At 39.5% G+C, this 20,409-nt stretch overlaps 1 long non-coding RNA gene across 1 annotated transcript; it reads left to right on the top strand.

Moving 5' to 3' along the window:
* Positions 1–1,562: 1,562 nt before the first annotated feature.
* LOC146319983 (uncharacterized) lies at positions 1,563–19,290 on the top strand. Its single transcript, XR_014771494.1, has 3 exons — positions 1,563–1,610; positions 4,294–4,410; positions 19,090–19,290. It is a non-coding gene; the product is annotated as an uncharacterized LOC146319983 (long non-coding RNA).
* Positions 19,291–20,409: the final 1,119 nt, after the last annotated feature.

Below are 20,409 nucleotides of genomic sequence, written 5' to 3'. Positions count from 1 at the left end.
TCTGTGACATGTGAGGACATCATCTCAGGCTTCGGTAAACCCTGATGGACATACTGATTGATATTTTTCACCATTTTCTAACATTTTATAGACCAAAAATGAATTGATAAATTAACTGAGAATAAATAATTAATAATCAACATGTTAATGCATGATGAAAATAATGTGGATTAGTATTTCTAGACTACTATAAACTGTGTTTTGTTTAAAGCTGCAAAGATTATTTATGATTTTTTTAAGAAAAAAGGGCAAACTGAAATATTTTTATTATTTTAGAAAGTCATCTTTGGCTTTGGGAAACACTGACCAACATTTTTCACAATGTTTTGACATTTTATGGACCAAACAACTAGAGAAGAGGATGGATGGATGGATGGATGGATGGATGGATGGATGGATGGATGGATGGATGGATGGATAGATAGATAGATAGATAGATAGATAGATAGATAGATAGATAGATAGATAGATAGATAGCAGTTCAATACACATTTAAAATACACTCATATGAAAATAGTAATTAGATTTGTTCTATCATCCAGCAAACTGAAATTTCTGCTTTAGGATCAAAGGAGATGAGAAAAAAGCCCCTCGTCCTGTCTGTCTTTTGTCCTCACATGCTGTCTAGTAACACAGTACCTTGGTCACCCTGTTGGGGGAGCCTGTGTGTGTAGAAACGAGGACAGAAATAGGTGCTGAGACCAGATATTTGATGCCTGTGATGGGGACTTCCATGCTTACCTCAAGTGGGTTTTGGGCCATTTCACAGACAACATATTTAGTCCTTTTTCCTCCCACTCAAGGATGCAGCCGACTTGCAGTAAGCAGCCAAGTCTATTAAACAAACATTCCTGTGTGCAATTTGCAGCGTGAGGTGCCTGACTGTGTGCTTCCTGGGGATGAAGGAGTTTAACCTGACAAATATACAGTAGACAGTAGTATGCTTATGAAAAATGTCTGCACTTCGCACTGGGGTACATGCTGTCTGTTTCTAGGCAACGGGAAGTTAATATACAATTAATAATATGGGAAATTGCTACCTGGAAATCCACTTAGTGGTTTAATTTGCCAGAGAACTGTCTTTTGTCTGGGTATTGTCGCTTGTCTTCAGATATTAGTCTGACAGATCCTTTAGATATTTAACCTTGACATATTTCAACCAACAATTTTGATGTAGTGGAGCTTCCTGTAAGGTTGAATTTTTGAATTACTAGTGACAAATGATTGTCTTTACCCAATCATCGCTTAAGGCTCAATGTTTATTGGATCTGTGCATGCTAAAATCCCTTGGCTTGGGAATGAAATGGTGTCTCCAGCCTCACTCTTGTTGGTACAGTGGGTGCTAATTCAAGGACTGACCGCTGAGCTAAGTGAGCACAGAAAAGTTGGCTGTGAGAGCACACGACTGAGAGAAGAGTGGCGTTATGTTAGTGTTGTAGAAAGAAAATGTAATAACCCTCTGTACTGTGTGTCTTGTCACGTTGGTGATTAGATTGTTTCAGATTTAACCTTACAATCCTTCATCAAATGACTGACTGACTGTGTTATTTATGTGAATTACCAGGGAAGTGCACTCAAGAAAGGAAAGATACAAGGGACGACCCTAACTGGTGAGTATGGTTCTCAGTTGACCCTCTATTTTGTGACCATAGTTTTTAAGGATATATTGATCTGGATCGATACATCCATTCAGTGTTCAACGATCCAAAATGATCGATGCAATGTGAAAATAAGGTACACCTTTATTTTGAAAGTCCTGTGGCATTTCTGTGTCACAAAATGTCCAGGAGAGTTCAATCAGAAAATTATTGGATCATAATTTTGTTACCTTTTTGTGAGTTGGCCTACACACTTCTCATTCAACTTTTTCTTTATTTATTTTCATAAGAAATGGTTCAGATTATGCGAACAGTGTGCAAAGCTGTCATCAAAGTAAAAGGTGGCTACTAAAGAAACTAAAATATCAAAGAGCAAAAAACTGTCTTCTGCATTTGCAATGAAAGATTTAATAACAATGATGTTGTTAAACATTTGTTTTCGTATTTTTTTGCATACCACATAACTCCATATTCCAAGAAAATTAAAGAAATGGACATTTGATATAAGCTCGTATCAATTGAGGCCCCTGAATTGAATGGTATTGAGATTGTGACGTAACAGACTGTGTCATTGTCTAAAGAATCGATAAAGTATAATATTTGTGATTTACACCTATATTAGTTACTGTGCTCATTAGATCTTGCATTACTTTAATCACAGAGGTTTATCTTATTTTTGTTGTGTAATCTGTACAATGTACTGTGATTATAGATTTTGAATAAGAATAGAATTCCACAATATTATTTAGGGCTTACAGCAATTTAATTTAACTTTATTACGATTATGTGCAACATTTAAGTTGCTCTTTCATGACCCCTTGCCTCCAGGACATTTTAATCGATACCTGCGATTGTTTTGAGTGGATAAAACAAGTCCAAGAGTAGAGTTGAGAGTCAGAGTTGAAGTGAGAGAAAATGATGTTGGTGTTGTTAACGACTTGCTGCTAATCAAAGTCACACAATGTTGCCAAGCAAAGGAATTACTGTCTCAGAAATTCCGTGCAGTTTGACCATTAATTTTTCAGATGTGTATCTTCAGGGCATCGAAGTCTATCAAGTAAATTTATGTACAGCAGCAACCTACATACTGGCGAGGAATACGGAGCAGAAAGGTCTTTTGTATAACAGCAGTGCTTGCTTGAGGATGCAGTGCACTACAATGTTCCACAAAAAGCAGCATGACCCACATCCAACCTAGTGCTCTCGACATTTAATTGCCTTCAAATGAGGCCTAACATTCACACAGTTTCTTTAGAACATTCTGACTTTCCCTCATCATTATGTACTCCAGCATCGCTCCAGTGTGTGGTCCGACAATCAAAACTAGCCACACAACATGCTAATGCTACGTTCAACCTTCAAAACAAACAGTGAAACAACATAAGATTGGCTAAATATTTATCACCAATTCTACTAGCAGGTAGTAAAAAAGCAATAACCAGGAAAGAGTCTCCAGCAATCCCTGAATGAACAGAAACGGTTCAGAAAATGTATCATATGGAACAACTTTTTCTCTGAGAATTTCCATCAAAAATGTGAAAAATGCTGGAAAAACTGGAAACCTAATCTTAAGTGCTTCTTTTATTTCTTGATATCCTTCTGTACTTAGGCCAACAGAATGGACTTTAGGCTATGAATGAGTTGAAGACTGCATGAATCAAAGTCGCAGTTCATCAGGACTTCTGTGATTTCAAAGGACGGTCATCCTGTTTTAAATGATACCAAGCATTTCATCTTACCTATAATGACCCTGTGTTTTGTCTCTGGGTCTGTCTGTTCCGTTTTTGTCAAGACAATAAAAACAAAGTTTAAAAAAAATTGGCAAATGTACGGCTTGGGTCATGGACAGTCGATATCAGTCATTGATCTTCACTTTTGAAGCGAATCCTGCTTTGTGCCGGCCCTCGCCGAGACAGTTTTCCAATTGTTGTGGGCATATTTCCGCCAAAAATAAATTTAATCCACTGGGTCTTCGCATCCTCTGATGATGGGAGCACATGGAAGACTTTTCATGCAGCCAGAACGTTAGAGCTGCAACATTTCATTGATTAATCATTTAGTTTTCAGATATTAAATTAATCACCAACTATTTTGATATTTAATTAGTCAGTTTGAGTCATTTATATAGGAAAAAAAAGACAAAATTCTCAGATTCCAGCATTGTGAATGTGAATAATTTCAGTTTTGTTATAGTAAACTAAATATCTTTAGGTTGTCACCATAGGCTTTGGGAAACACTGACATTTTAACCTATCAATTAATCGAGAAAATAATCACCAGATTAATCATCAGGGAAAATAATTGTTAGCTGCAGCCCTGATTTGTGTGCTTTGCTCATACCTTTGACAATGTTGCGTTACTGGGGTTGGCATTAGTTAGGAAATTACAAAGGTGGATGGCAAGGTAGATTCACTAGGAAAAGAAAAAAAGAAAGAGAAAAGAAAAGAAAAAATGGGAGTTAATGGTCCTTTCTCTTATTTCTGGGGACACATATTGCTATCCCTGGTTTATTGTAATCCACAAGAGGTTTTTTTAGTCGTTACTGTTTAGAAACCTTTTACAAGAAAAAGAAGTGGGATATCAAAGATTTAGTTGCATCGTCGTGATAGTCATATACAGCATTTAGTTATGTAATATCACCAATCTCAGCTCTCCCGACTCAAATTCTTTGTTTGTTTTTTTTTCTTCCACACAGACTATTCTCCTCCGACCCCACCGCTGAAGTCTGGCTTCCACCGCTACCAGTTCAAGCTGTTTGAGCAGCTTCCAGACGCACCAGTGTCACTCAGCGAGCGGGAGAAGCCGTCCCGTGGTAATGACTCCGCAACACTATTGGCCACTGCGGTATCATCTATCATAAACCAACACTGATCAACACAACTGCCAAGTTAGTTGTTGAATCAGCAATAGAAAGATTACACCGAGGCATTAAAACTCAAGGCCCAAACATTTCCTCTAAACTTAACCACACGATAGGTTTTTGTGGTTTTTGTGTTTCAGGAACCTTAATAGACTAATGCAGTTATTTTAGTAAACACTTAGATTATTCTATTTCCTGACATACAGTAGGAATTTGTGTCATTTTACAACATTAGATTGATTTAGGTATTGCATCATTTGCTTGAGTGGGCTTAATCCTTTATTTAGGGTGAAATGTTTCCATATTAGGCTTCAGCATGTATCCACAACACTACTGAGGCTGCTATTATTAGTGATTTGATTTATTATATAATGTCTCAAGACACTCCAGCCAAACTCCATCTAACCATCTCTAAGCCCAGGTTTTGGTCAGCTTCTGGACACATGTCATTACGCATAATCCACCAACAATTATGAGCATTTAATCAAAGCATTCGGAGTCTCTTCAGAAAGATCTTTTACTCTGAGTGCTTGAACTTAACAAGGGAAATGTTAATGAGGTTAGTGAGTGAGTCTGCTGCAGTGTTAATGCCTGCGGGGTCAAGACAAGTATTGCTGGCTCCCACGCACACCTGCACAAGTCTGCCTGACCACGTCTTGTTAACCTCCACCAGACCTGAAATCCTCATCAGCCTTGTCAGTACACATGAACAGTGTATATTTATTTATAACCTTTATTGCTGTTCACATTATGGTAACACTTATTCACTGTTAATGAACAATAAAATGATAATTAATTAAGTTTACTAATTATAGGTAGGGCTATAATATAAAATAAGTAGTTTATGAATTATATAGTATATCAGTCACACTTTTACAGTAGACCAATAAAATGTAACAAGCTGTACTTTGTATTAAATTATTTTAAAAAAAAGTCACGTGACGTGACGTGACGTGACGTGACGTGACGTGACGTGACGTGACGTGACGTGACGTGACGTGACGTGACGTGACGTGACGTGACGTGACATGACTTTAGTAAATACCTATTTAACTCAAATCAGGATCTTTTTTCAAACCTACCCAAGTAGTGTTTGTGCCTTTATTTATTTTGACTTGTGTCTTTATTCCATGTTTATTATTGCTAAATTGCCCCGCAGGATTTTCTCCAGAGGGGAACTTACAGCGTCATCGTTTGAAGCGTAGGGCCACAGACCATTAAACATTATTTGGATGTCTTTATAAGTTACAACTGATATTTATAAAACTCTATAATCGCTTAATAAATGGTTTATAACACAATGTTTGTTAACAGTAAAATAACAATTAACTTAAGTCTGTCAATTTACCATTTATTATTGGTGGTTATTTTAAGCTGTTATCTATATTATAAGCAGATCATTTTCTTAGTTTGTCTCTGACAAGACAGCCATGTTTGTCTTGCAGAAACCAGAGTTATTGTTTTGTTTTACTTCGGGATGTCTGACTTTTCCTCCCCCTGAAGAAAAGTCTCTTGAAGGTGGGCAACTGCACTTGGATGTACAGTACAGTAGCTCACAGAGGAGGCGTGCCAGTCTGTCTGTTCTACTCGGGTCACAGCCGGTGATTTGAGGGGAGATCAGGGCGGTTCGAGACTTCAAGCGCTGCGGCCGTGAATGAGTGGAGCTGCCAGTCTCTGCCGTTTGAAGTTTTGACAGCCATGTCAGCAAACAATCCAGGCACATTAGGCTGAGGTCTGTTTGATGTTGAAACCTCTTGAAAAAGAAATGTCAAAAGAGATGTACTTTTGAGTATTTTATGTATTCAAACTCACATTTGGGGAGGTTGAGATGAACTCTCATCACATTGTTAGGGTATCCACCGTGTCAGAACTGGTTAAGCTGAAGAAAAACGATAGCATGAATAATAGCCTGCTATTTAGAATATTTTAATATATTTTTGTGCTAAATAAACTGGAGCACGCTCATTTTTTGCTTCCAGCTCCGATACAGTAGTTGCCCCCACATTATGGGGCGATTGAACTGAGTGGATCCACCCATCCTTAATCTACTGGATGAGTTTAACTCCTGCTGCTGTACTTCCTCTCTCCTGCAAACTGTTCTCTCTATTCAAGGGAAATGAAATTAAGAAATTCACTCTTGGATAATCAAATGTTTCATTTGATGGGTCAATTCTGGAGAGGATAACTGCCCTTGTAAAGAGGGTAATGGAAATAGACTCTGCATGACATATTAAGAATGAAAGCCCAGTCATGGTTTATGAATAGAAAAATATTCGATTTTCACAGTTCTTATTGGTTTGGCTGAATTCACTGGTGTACCTGCTGTATTATTATCGGCCTCCACTTGGCCATGATGAGCACGGTATTCCCGCACAGACAAGAGGAACGGAGGGAATCCCATGTCTCCCCACCTCCTCCGTTAAGTATGTTCACTTATTAGCGTCTGTCCTCCCTCCATGTGGTATGACACAGAGAGCATTTTTCATAGCCCATGACATTAATTGATGTGATTTGCGAAGGGAGAGCATTTAGTCGTGGGTGGGAGACTCCTAATGATCGTTTTCCACTTCCAGTAGCGCAGTCATTGACTCAATTTTATCGCAAATTTGTCGTCTTTTTTCTTTTCATCTCTGACCATCACTTGAGTAGTATCGGGGGTGAACAATGAGAGGTGGAGTAGGGCTGTTGTGAGGAACCGTGGGAGTCTGCTGTGCCTCCTGTTTTAAGGTTATGAATGTGGGTCAGTGAACTGATGGAGACAGCTGGTTTGTTACACAAGGAACTACAGGGGGGCTGCGCTCTTGGCACCGGGCACAGGGGCGTGATCGTAGGGAATCCCCTTCGCTCTGGCTCAGGAAGGCTGGCTGTCCCTGACTGGTGGCTGCCCCTGTGCCAGGGTGGGGGGCAGGCGTGGGCACACAGGCCCTCGTGATACTTGTTAGCCACTTGGCAAGCCCTCAATATGTCCTGCTACTGTTCAGTGCCGCCGAGTCATTTTGTCAAGGGAAACAGTGTTACAGGGCCGAGGAGGGAAATGCTGAGGCCTTGAGAGAGGCTATCTGGTGTTGTTTCAGCCTACATATAAACTGTTCACACATCCGGTCCCCTGATACAAAAACTGTTTCAGGAAAAATTAAAAGACAAATATATAAGACCCTAGCGTTTAAAAATGAGTACTGCAGTCCAAATAGCGAGTTTGAGCCATAGACAGTGTATTCAGGGAGCGATGTGTAGCCATTACATGAGCAAAACTGAGCACTGCAGTCCAGATAGCAAGTTGGAGATGTAGACTGCATATTAAATAGGTTGTAATCCTGTTTAATATACGATCTACGGTTGTGGCAAGATGTTTCACCCGGCCCCCTCTTCCCTAGACAAGGCAGAAGCAGGCAGGCTGCAGGAGCGCTGCAGGAGCGCCGCAGGAGCGCATGATGTGTAGGATGCGCACAACAAAAATTGACAATCACAAGAGATAACGAGTCCTCCAATGTAAGTTGATCAGTTGTTTATGTGTGTCAACAAAAAGCCCACTGCTCTTAAATAACACACTGTGGACGATGAGTTAAGTGGCTGTTATAAACATCTACGCCTTCTACAAAATTTCTGCAACTCGTAAACAGACACTCATTCACCATGAATTTTAACTCTGATTAATGTGAAACAGACGTACAAAACAGTTATTCCACCCCAGGATGAAAATTTCATCTGATCATCTTGATCATCTGTTTATAACCGTCAATTGTCTGTCAAAGTAAAGCTAAGCCTGTTATCCCTGAAAGTAAAAACCCACTGCTCTGAAAATACACATTTTAGAGTTTTGAGTTCAGTGACTGCCTGTCTGACTGCCTGCCACACTCCATAAACATTTTGTTTGACTTAGCCGTTATAAACATCTACACCATCTGAAACCTTATTAATGATTTCTTACAACTCATATACAGACATTTGGTGAACATTTGGCATTAATTCAAATTCTAATTAACGTGAAACAGGCAAACAAAACAGTCATACTGGACCGAATTGGAGAAAAGGACATGCTGGCTGTAGCACTGTTGTCAGAGAAGTCAGTATTTCAAGTTAGCATGTTTCTGTAATCTCTTATAACATATCATGATCATTTTATTATTTAGCACAGTAAATATATTACATATTTTTCCTTTAAAGTTAAAGTTGAAAATTAAAAATTGATCGGTTCCTGTCATTTTTCCCTCCATTTTTTCATGGTAAATTACAAGGGAGAGGCTGTACGTGACGATCATGTTGTGTGAATGAATGGATCACAGTGGAGTTAGCTGCTGGATGGTGCACGTTGCTCATCTTGCCTCCCAGAGCCCCTACTGCCAGCTCAGCACACTCCACAGTAATTGAAGCCATTTGCAATGTTGCAGTGTGGTAATGGGCAGATCCATGTCTACCACCCACCCACAGCCTCTACCATTAATCAGAGCTGCGTGGAGTCAAGAGAGCCAGGATTTGGTTGCTACAGCAGGCCTGAGTTTCAGCCAGGAGTCGGCTGCCTTAAAGGAACACTTTGACGTTTTGAATTTTGGCTGGTTGGCTGGTTGTGTTTTTTTTTTTTGTTTTTTTTTCTTTAGACGCTTATCATGTTTGGGGTAAAAGTGTAAAAGTTTCTAGATTTTTCCTCAACTCTCCTTATCCGTAAATAACTGCATAATATTGTCAGAATTCACTGCTGAAATGAAAAATTAATTGCACATGGAACGATGGATTTTGATGGTGTTACCTTGGACTGTAGGAAATTGTGATGGGCATTTTCACTGTTTTCTCCCAATTTATAGACCAAACGGTTAATCAGTTAATCAAGAAATAATCACAGATTATTCTATTATGAAAATAACAATTAGTTCCAATGGGAGCTGAAATGGTTAGTTGATTAATCAATTAGTTAATTATCAGAAAAGTATCAGCAACTATTATGACCTCTGATTAATTGTTTGGGTCATTGATCAAGTACATTGGGAATTCAAGGACAAATACGAAACACTTTTTCCTGCAATGTGACAGGTGAAGAATAATAACCAAATGCAATCCAAACAACACGTGGCATATCCCTTCAAGATTGAATATGGAGTCCCAGACGAGGCGACAGCATTTGGTAACAATGTAGGCTGCTATATTGACAGCCGGCTGTGAGCTGAGACCGGCTGCCAAACAGTGTGACACCGTTCCTCGACCCAGGTCCCTGCACAGCAGTCATCTGCCCCATAGGCATAGATTTCAGGAGGGATGCAGGGATCACGTCCCCATCAATATTTAGAAAACATACATTTCTTCCCCCCAATAAAAACATGAAATTAGCAGAGGACTTTTATTGTGATGAACCGTTAACACGGCTCATAGATGTGACACAGTAGGTGGTTGCAGCATGCAACGTCAAAAGCAATGTTTGCAGTCTGCCATAAAACAGAGAGAAGAACTAACTATGTACAGTTGATAACCATGGAGGAGCCAGAAGGAAAGAGGAGGAGGAGGTCCAATATTTAGACAATTTCTCTCAAAACCAATCACATTATGAGCAAATGTGTCAAGTGTGAAAACCTGGTTTTCAACCTTTGTTGGCATGAATGACAGCTTATCTTAATATAGTTCTTTAAATCAGCTCATCTCACTGTAAGGAGATGAAATTAAAGATTTTGTGTTTAATATATATCAACCTAGATAGGGCATTGCCTCTCAGCCTTGCCACCAATTTTCCCAAGTGGCCACTCACGGTATTGCAGCAAAAAAAAAATTCCCCTGTGGCCCAAAAAGCATTCTCCCCATATCTCTCTCTCCCCCTTATGACTCTCTCTATTATGATTTTTTGTTCTATGGAGTTTTTATTTTTGTATAAGAGTGGAGAAAAGTGATTTAAAAATCTCTGACATCATCACAATGTAAAGTCTATGGGCCAGGAGGCAACTTGCAGGCAGGGGTAAGGTCAGTGGTTTCTAAACTTTTTCTGGCAGGCCCCCCTTCAGAAGCCAAAAAAAGTTCACATTGGGGAAAGCAACTGATGAAAAGGACTTCAAGTTGAATTTTAGTGAATTAAATGTTAACATGATGGCATCAATAAACTCTTGTTTGTTTATTTCCCCCATATCAATCATATTCAGGCAGGAGGACGGTCATGTTCAGAAGGGAACCTCAGACCCAAAACAAATCTCGTGAGAATGATTATTCTGGCCTAAACCAAGATGTCACTGAAGTTTTGCAAATCAAGGATTCCCTTCTAGGATTTACAAACCATGTAAAAGTTACACTGATTACAACTGTTGACTGTAATCATTTGACCAACTGCCAAAGCCGTTTTTGCTCTTTGAATGCGTGAGATCCTTACTATTCCATTATATTTTGAATTGTCACCTGAATTTTGTTTACCTTTGCATAAATTAAGACATTTTCACTATAAAGTGATGCACAAAATGCACAAAGTCATGCTTAAAAATCCACCAGAAAATTAAGAAATTTCCTGAGGGACCCCCCGCTTGAAGGATTAGTGTGTAGGATTTAGTGTCATCTCGTGGCGTGCTTGCAGACTGCAAACACCTCACCTCACCTGCCTCTTACAAATGTGCAGGAGAACCTGCGGTGGTCGTGACGTGGCTGTACATAGAGCCAGTGTTCAACCCGTGGAAAAAAGACCTGCTGCCTCTTTAGATAAGGACCTCAATCTAAGGTAACAAAAACAGAATGATTCTTATTTTCAGGTGATTATACACTAATAAAGACATACTTATCAATACCATTTTTGCCATATTCTGCTAATAAATCTTACACACCGGTGCCCTCCTCATGCTGAAACAAACCTACACCCTTGATCTGTAATGTTCCTGCTGAAGCATCTCTGAGCGAGACGGGACTGTTCTGTGGTTGACCCCTCACCTCTGACGTCCTCACATAAATTACCCTTTGTAATATTAGGATTGCATTATTATGACTGTGAATTTTATATGTTAAAGCTCAGTAAGGCTCTTACTCTGATATGGCTCCTCTCACTCGACTGCGATGAACAGGATCACTTGGTTTTGAGTATTTTTGAGAGACTATAAGAGGTTTAACAGGGACACCGCCCACACCACTAAATGTAGCAGTTCTGTGTCACCTCACAGCAGTCCTGATCTTCCTGCCATACCCAGACGGAGACGCAAGGTGGAAACAAAAGGGGAGGCAGGAAGACTTTAACATCGCCCTCAGGTCCCACACTATCTGTCCTTTCCATGAGCAGGCAGATGGGAGAGGTGGAAACACGTCTCTGCACTACAAACAGACACCAGCCTATTTTAAGGTCACTTGTAAGTCTAGGCATTTGCAGGGTACCAGCCAGCGTGATAGCACCAGATATTGTGAATTCGCCTCATTTTGGATTGCGCCCAATGATTGCACAGCTTTAGACAGGATTATGTGTGTAAAGCCTTACAAGCAGCGCCTGGTTTTTTGACTCTTCGTCTGATCGTTAGTCTACAATAAAATGATCTTCAGTGTGACATTCTTAGAGGAAATGTTGCCTAATACCACTGTAAGGCAGGTTCTCTCTCTGTGAAAAGGGAAAAAGAAAGTTTGACTATTTAAGGGATAGTTCAGGTTACTTGAAGAGTTTTTTTGATTGTCAGTGTATTACCTACAGTAGATGCTGGTGGACAGGCTCCCAGTTTGAGAGGCAGAGAGGAGAACCAGGCAGGAAGCTAAGCTATGAACTGCTGTGGACAGCGTCATCAGCAAAACATATTTTATCCACTTAAAAAAATCAGTATCAGTTTAAATATGCACGTCTGGACTGATTTCACTGCTCTACCTTGCTGTCAGACAGCCTTTTCTGATGGTAAACACCTGTTATATAAGCCAAATATGGCTCCCTCTCACTCGACCAGATGCTACTGGCAAAATCAGTCATTTTACCTCGCCAAAGTGGAATACCGCTGCCTCAATAGGTTTCTTTGTGTAATTTTGGGAGTAGTTTTGTGACGTTTTTAGTTTCAGTAGTTATCGTCAACTAAATCTACAGCAGATTTAGTTAAAGTAATGTAATGTGTTACTTTGGTGGAAACATCTGTTAACCTCTTATTAATATCAACATTAAGTATATTATATTTCCTCAAATGTGCTTTCTTCTTTTTGTTATGTATTATTTTCATAATTACTCATCTATGGTTATATTTACTGGGCCTAACGTTAATATATTATGTATTATAGACTTCCTCTCCTCATGATTTTACCAACAGACCATTTCCACTAAAACATTACTCCAACAATCCAGTCACTTTTTGTATTCAGGAGCATTGTGTTCACTGTTATGTAGTCTAAATTTACAGTGGGAGTCAGAGTGCCTTTTTTACTGGCTGTTCTGTCCGACACTGCAGAACCGCTATAGTTCAGATTTGACATGTAACTAGTGCTAGTAGCCCTTTGCAATTAAGCTATAAAATGTTTTAAAGCCTTGGAAACCTTGAAATAGTAAAAATGCATGTATGGAAGTACATGGAAGTTAAGTAATGCACTGCTGTGTGTGGACCTCTACAGACACGGGCAGCAGCAAAACATATTTTAGCCACCTAAACACATAAAATCACTGTGTGTGTTAAAGGAGTGATATAACAGCTTCAGCTCCCCATAGTTGAGGTGGCTCAGACTCAGAGAGCAGCTGCAGCAGCGGAAGCAGAGACATTTTGTTGTATCCACATAAACAACTGACATGGATTTTTTAAAATAAATCTCCAAGCACAGACACACCCAATTAAAATCAAATACAGGGAAGTGTACAAAAGTTTAAATGAATGTTTCAAATTTGTATTAAATCTGATTTCTAATACTGTTTACACACCTGCTATGATGTATATAAGACACTAACTTACATGATTAGAAGACTCCTGTGGATTTGAGTTTACAGAGGCCTTAAAAACCACCAAAACCAAATAATATAATAAGAATATAATAATGTAATGTCACCGACAACATTGTATTAAACAGAAGTTGAAAGCGGGAGTTGAAAATATTCAGCAAAAAGGTTGTGTGAGGACCAGGCAGAGCGGCAGGCAGTCAGAGTTGACACCCGTCTGCAGACAGCTGCTGAGCTCCGGACCTTTGGGGGAGACAGTCGTGGGAAGAGCGGAAATTGTCAAGTAATAAACTTATTATTGACCAAAATTCTAACAAAAATTATTAGTCAGCGAAATTAACACTGGTCTGACAGAGAGGTAAAGCAGTGAAAATATTCTAAATATAGCATAGACTTGAGCTGATACTGATTTTTATTTAGGTGGGCCTTTTTTTAAGTGGTTAAAATATGTCCTGCTGCTGACCCCGTCCACAGAGGTTCAGTGCTTAGCTTCTATATTGTGGCCCCTATCTGCTTCTCCAAGCTGGGAGTGTGCACTATCAATAAGTTCCTCACATAACCCCTCTCCAAATATCCCTTAAATGCATGCATGTCATGAGAGTCACATCTGCCACATGACTTTTAAAGTTTATCCCCATATTTCGTGTAAAGTTTGTCGTCCCCCAGCTGCCTCACCCCTCAGCTAAGTGCTCCCTCTAAAGGGGTGAGGGACCTTGTTCTGAACATTCAGAGGAGTTTGGGGATCTGCAGAGGCGGTGCATTATCTCCCACGGAAGCACAGGCCAGAGGGGCCACCGGGGCCATGCCCTGCCACACAGACAGGTCGCTTGACTCCATTGCCCTCACTTGATTATTGGAGCCCTTTCTGAAGGCAATCCTCATTCACGGACAAGACCTGGCAAGATTCAGGTACTCATCTGTTCATCTTCCAGTTATTATTCATCTTCTTCCCCAGCTGAGCTCAGAACCTGACCTTACCTCATAGCAAATCCTGGACACACAGAGGTGTCAGTCTCATAAGCTAAACATGTAGGGAGGATCTGGAAGAGTCCAAAAATAGCTGAGTAAAATTTCGTAATACAGAATGTTATGTAAAACTTTACAATCTGAACACATGCAAATAAATACTCCATTTCTTTTTCAAACCATGGCCCTATTTTTATATATTTAGGGGTCCAAAATAAAAAGCTGCAATGGCTGCAACATAATCCTTGAGGGCAAATGCACCCGGCAAAATACGTCCACTAAAAGTGCTGTTTTTTGTCACTGACTGCTTGTTATTGTGTGACTTAAGTCTTTGAAAGGATCCAAACTAGTGTGTTAAAACACCAAAGTCCTGAAAAAATTAAAAAAGACACGCACATCGATAAACCCATTGGGATGGGTGCTGGATCACAAGTGATACTTGAATTGAGACGGAGAAATCCACACAACAAAGAGCCCCTGTATGTACAGAGGGTTGCCATCTCAAATGCCCACAATGCCCACAATTCATCATACATGCACCACATGACACATAATGCAGCAATCAGGAAAACACCAGTCTTTAAAAATAAATAAATAAAAAATCTCAAAATAATATTATCAAAAAATGTAATGGAAAAATACATATGGATCTGTAATAAATAAATGTATCTATAGAATTCATGTTGCATACACAACAGTCTGATAAAAAAAAGTATAGATATATAATCCACAGACATGTATAGATAGGTAAATATGTACAGTACAAAAGGTTACCAAAAATACAGAAATATACAACACATGTACCCCCAATGTATTAGTACTCTGATAACAATTCAGGCTGGATATCCATCATATGTACTAACTATTAGAGGTGCTTCTGTCTGTTTAACGTGAGGATGAAATACCAAATGTACAAGGTGGAACACTTCGTAAAGACACCAACACCAAAGTCACACAATAGCACAGTCAAACTGGTCGAGGCAGCTGTAGACCAGCTGTGGTCTGAAAGGTAGAATATTTTTTTTGTCAAAGGAGTCTGGTGGCTTTGGAGAGAGCAATACAGGGGCTTATGTTCCTTGTTCCACAAGTCTGTGGCAAGAGCAAGAACATTTAGCAGACATACTTTAACATGCACAATCCCAAAGGATTACTTTTTACAGCCTGTTTCACGACTGCCATCTGATGCAATCCACTGGACTACTTCAAAACTTTTTGTATTGATGAAAAGAGAACTGAAAATTGGTAACATTACTGAACTACTACAATACGATCATCATATGTTTGCAGTACTGAGCTGCTACTACTGAACTACAATTAAAACCACTCATGTGGTGCGTGCCAATAACTACAAAATATTCCTCTCAAAAACTCCCCTGGGTATTTGGTAACATTGGTGTTTAATGCGTTATTAATAACAGACAATCAAAAGTGGTTTCTGTTTCTCCAGATCTCCTTTACAAGCCTGTACCTGCTGCAGGTTGGGTTTTTAAAAAAAAAAAAAAAAAATCTGGTTATTTGTTTGGTTTTTTTTTTTCTTTGGCCTGTTTGTAGCCTCATTGGCTAAAAAAATGCAGAACATACCTACTCAGTATTGAATTATGATTTTAAAATTAGTGAGGACGTTTACATAGCGTAATGCATACTTAAGCAAGAGTAAAATTACAGATTTTTAAACGTACTCATAAAGGTACAAGTACCCCCCAAACATTACTTAATTATAGTCAGTTAGTAGTTATAATTTGTTACTTCCACCCGCTCATCAGTCATTTAGATTCTAAAATATTTAAAAGAAAATAGACCCCAGATTTATAAATACCAGAATTACCCTTTAATATTTAAAAATTGAAATTGATTTGAAAAATCGCAGCCTTGAATAAGAGATTTTTCTGAAATAAAAAGAATCCTCGTGATTTGTTTCTGCATTGCTGGGATGTGAGTGCACTTGATGTGCATGGCAGCAGCAAAGTGTATTTCTTATCCCAGATCTCCTCCACAATGACCGAGGATACAAAATGTGGCTCCCTGATGGTGAAAACAGCCACATCGCAGGCCTGTAAAGCAGCTGCAGCCAGTGGTGAAAAGCAGTAATGTTTCTATCCAGGCAGAGTCAGACTCGAGCCCTCACTGTGAGACCATTCTCTCTACAGATTTGGACCATTTCAATAGTTGGCTTTCTTTTCAAAAGATTAACTTTCCTACCCTATTCCTCAGCATCTGTTAATGTAATTACTCCACATACGGAAATACCAGAATGTCAGTGATTCCCTGGATTACGGAGCACGGCATTGTCTTATGTACACCCAAACATTCACTCATGCTCCCTAGAATCTGTTGAAGTTTGCAAGTTTAAAGCATGCAGGGTTTTGTTGCCTTGGAATGATAATTGTGAATTTGTCTTTTTTTTTTTTTTTTGTAAAGGGAGGGGAAGCTGCAGGGAATCAGCGGTTGTCAAAATCTAAGAAGTGATATTGTCATACCAGCCGGATGGCCGTCTGGTGTTTGTTTAAAAGGGGAGGGAAGAAAAAAAAACAGTCCAGGCGATTGAATCATATCTTCTTGCCAATACGTCCTTGCGTTCCCACCTCCATCATTACAGCAACATGTTTTATTTTCAGCAGTGCTGTTCTCAGTGACTCACATCCCAGAGCCATGTGCTGCTCAGTTAGGCCTCAGATCCTTTAAACATGGACCGAGCGGTCATGTGAAATACTCGTGTAATGCACCAGAGATTACCAGAGATATTGTTAGGACACAAACATGTTGTCTAATAAACTTGTGAGGTTTAACTGTTCTATTTTCATTTTTCTACAAAACAGTATCAGACTGAAAACAAACCTGGGTTTAAAGGAGTAGTTAGGATTATTTGAAGCGGGGTTGTATGAGATACTGATCCATAGTCAGTGTATTACCTACACTAGATGGCGGTCAGTGCTCCCCCAATTTCAGGAAGCAGCAGGAGTCCTGGTGTAGGAAGTTAAGCAATGTAATGCTGTGGACAGGGTCAGCAGTAAAACATATTGTAGCCACCTAAAAAATAAATACCAATGTAAGTGCACCAAGTCTGGGTGATATAAATTATAAGTAATATCTGAATGTTTTTAGGCTACGCCATGATAAATATACACATTTTCACTAAAATAACATACTGTAAATTCTCAAATAGTGCAAACACTTGATGATCGTATTGAATATGTCGCAGTGCAACAGTAGGGCTGAGCAACATGAACAAAATCAGATATCACAACATTTTTTTTACCAAATACCTTGATATTACCACAGTATTGTAGGAATAAGTATTGGTGCTTTGACAAAATATTAATACATTGAGATGTTTGAGAGTTGTGGATGTAATGAATAAGTTGGTAAAGGTAAATAATAGAACCAGAACAGTCTGGTAGGTTCAGAAACACTTAAAGCTGCTATGAGGAACTTGCATGTTTTGTTGATTTTAGAGGCCCATGTGGACAAAAGCAGTCGTGTTTCCACCATAATAACTACAAAATATATTGTCAAAGATAAAATTATCTAAGTAAAGACTTCCTCCTGTTTCTTTTTATCTGACTAACATATAGTCATTGTAACTCTGCCTGGGAAAACGTAAACACAGGCTTGTTTCATCTGATTTCATGGAGAATCCAGCTCGTGGCAGATATTAAGAATAACTGTACAGAGATGGCCAGTCTTTTTGCTAATGGTCTTGTTATCATACATAGGTCATATAGAGGCATCAGTAAAAAAAAAAATTAACACTGTTTCATAACATTAAAAACTCCTTGTAGTAGCTTTAAGCCGCATCATAATATAATGATATTGAAAATGTAATATCTATTCTCATATCACAATATCAATATAATATGAATATTTCGCCCAGTCCTAAAGTGTACCACTGTCAGACAGCCTTTTCTGACAGGCATCCACAGATATATAAGCCATTATATGTTTTTTCCAAAGCCACCAGACTCCCTTGGCAAAAACAGTAAATGTAACTTGCTGAACACAGGAGCTGCTGGTCTACCGCTGCCTAAATTGGTTATAGTTTTTAGTGTGTTATTATGGAACTAAACTTTTAAAATACCAAAGCCACACAATAACAAACTAACCAATCAAGGCAGTGGTAGACCACCAACTCCCATTTTCTGCAAGGTAAAATTACTATTTTGGTGGCTTTAGAGTGAGCGAAATTTGGCTGATATAACAGCGGTTTCCCGGCAAAAAAGGTTGCTTCACCACAAGGTCAAATGGTGAAAACATCCTTAATATATTGCGCACTGAAACTGACATTAATATTTTTAGGTGAGCCCTTTTCAGGTGGCTAAAATATGTTTTGCTGCTGACCCTGTCCACAGCTGTACATTGCTGAGCTTCCTCTATTGGTACTCCTGCTGCTTCTCCAGACATGCTGACGGACATCTACTGTAGATAATAATACACTGACTGCTAGCAACTCATACGACCCCACTTAAAAAAATCTGTACTGTCACTTTCATTTTTATTTAATTTATTAGTTTATTTAAAACAAGGATAGTGTACAGTAAATGTACTGCACCAGATATAGCACAGTGCTCATTTTCATCTGTTGTCCCTGGGTGTTGTATATGATGTACATAAAAATAAAATGCATATTTAGATAAAAATATAAAATTAAGATCATGTAACACGCACACACACATATATATGTATATCTATAGGACAGACCTGTGTACCTTTAAAGAGAGCAGCTTAATGGCAGCATGCTTGGTGTTGTTGAGAAAGCAGTTTGTTCATTCTGCCTCTAAATATCCACAAATACTGATAAACTTCTGCCTTTGTGTGTCATCCTGCTCTAACAGGTAAATGGGATCTTCAGGCCTTCGTTACGAGGTTTAATCTGGGAGACCCCGTGGCCACTCTGCAGTTTCTCACCCAAAACTACAAAGACTGAAGCTGCTTAGATGCCTGAAAGTTGTGGTGGAAGATGAATCTGTCACTAAATGTCAGAATATAAGGTGTTTCCCCACTTTCATTGAATTAAACAGCATCACTTCTTCAAAGCTTGCAACAGGTCAGCCTTCTTTGCCTCTTATCTTATTGTTGAGTTAGAAGGAGATTTCCTCTTTGTGTTACCCCAGCTGCTGGGTTTTGATGTTGCCCTGTATCTCTTGTCACGTGGGCCAGAGCGCAGGATTCGGGAGATAGATTTTGACCTCACTGGGGATTTCTTATTAGTTTCCGAACGCTGTTGGCAAGAGAAGGAAGACGGCCTGATATCACAACTCAGTGTGGAAAGAGTTGATTCTAATTCAGGGGCGGAAACACGTCAGGGCCAAAAAAAGGAAGTGGGAGGTGAAACCGAGACCGCAACACAGCCGGATGCCGCAGTGGAACTTGAACCAAAATACTCTACAGAGTGACAGTGCAGGGGGGAGGGGCCGCAGGGCCTGTGGTGTGCTCGTGAAGGGAACTTGCTGTTTGTGTAATTGTTTATCATATTTCCATTGACCACTCTCACCTCAACTGGAAACATTGAGCTGCTTTCAGGTCCTTGATTGATTTTTTGTGAAGCGAAAGCTCTAACATGCGTTGATGTGTCCTTGAATGTAACTTTGGGACGATGAACCCGTCTTGAACTTTGGACAGTTGCATAAGAGGCCCCACCTGGCAGGTCTGCAGAGGATGGTGTGGATAAACTTTTCAACCCTTTCACGAGGAGATACTTTTCAGACTTCATGGGTCTTTCTTTGTAGAGGGTGGGTCAGAGTACCCCCCATGAGGAATATTGGTTTCTAACCAGCAACTCTCCTCTGGGAGGGGTTTGTATCAATACCCCAGATGTCTGAAAAAGGCCGGATTTACATGAGGGACTTTGATGTTCTGATGATCAATCTTTAGTTGGTGGTTTCATTGACCCTAATTTGGTGTCTCATCAGTGGGCTAGGCAGGAGTAGGTAATGGAGGTTTTTGTTCCTTTGGTGGTTAAGCCAGCCTTGGTAAACCCCTATGTGCCCTCTCAATGAACTCTGGGAGATCATTGATCAAATTGTCCTGCATCTGCTTTGTTTGCTTCCCCGTCTTAGCAGTCAAAGCAGCCGCGTCCACAAACAAAACAACCAAAACAATGCACATGAGCACACAGTTAGACAGACAGTCCACTGCTTTTGAACAAATGCTAA

Source organism: Lutjanus erythropterus, chromosome 10 (assembly GCF_056507025.1).
Source record: "Lutjanus erythropterus isolate fLutEry1 chromosome 10, fLutEry1.hap2, whole genome shotgun sequence".
Classification (NCBI taxonomy): Eukaryota; Metazoa; Chordata; class Actinopteri; order Lutjaniformes; family Lutjanidae; genus Lutjanus; species Lutjanus erythropterus.
This window is presented reverse-complemented; position numbering and strand designations above follow the sequence as displayed.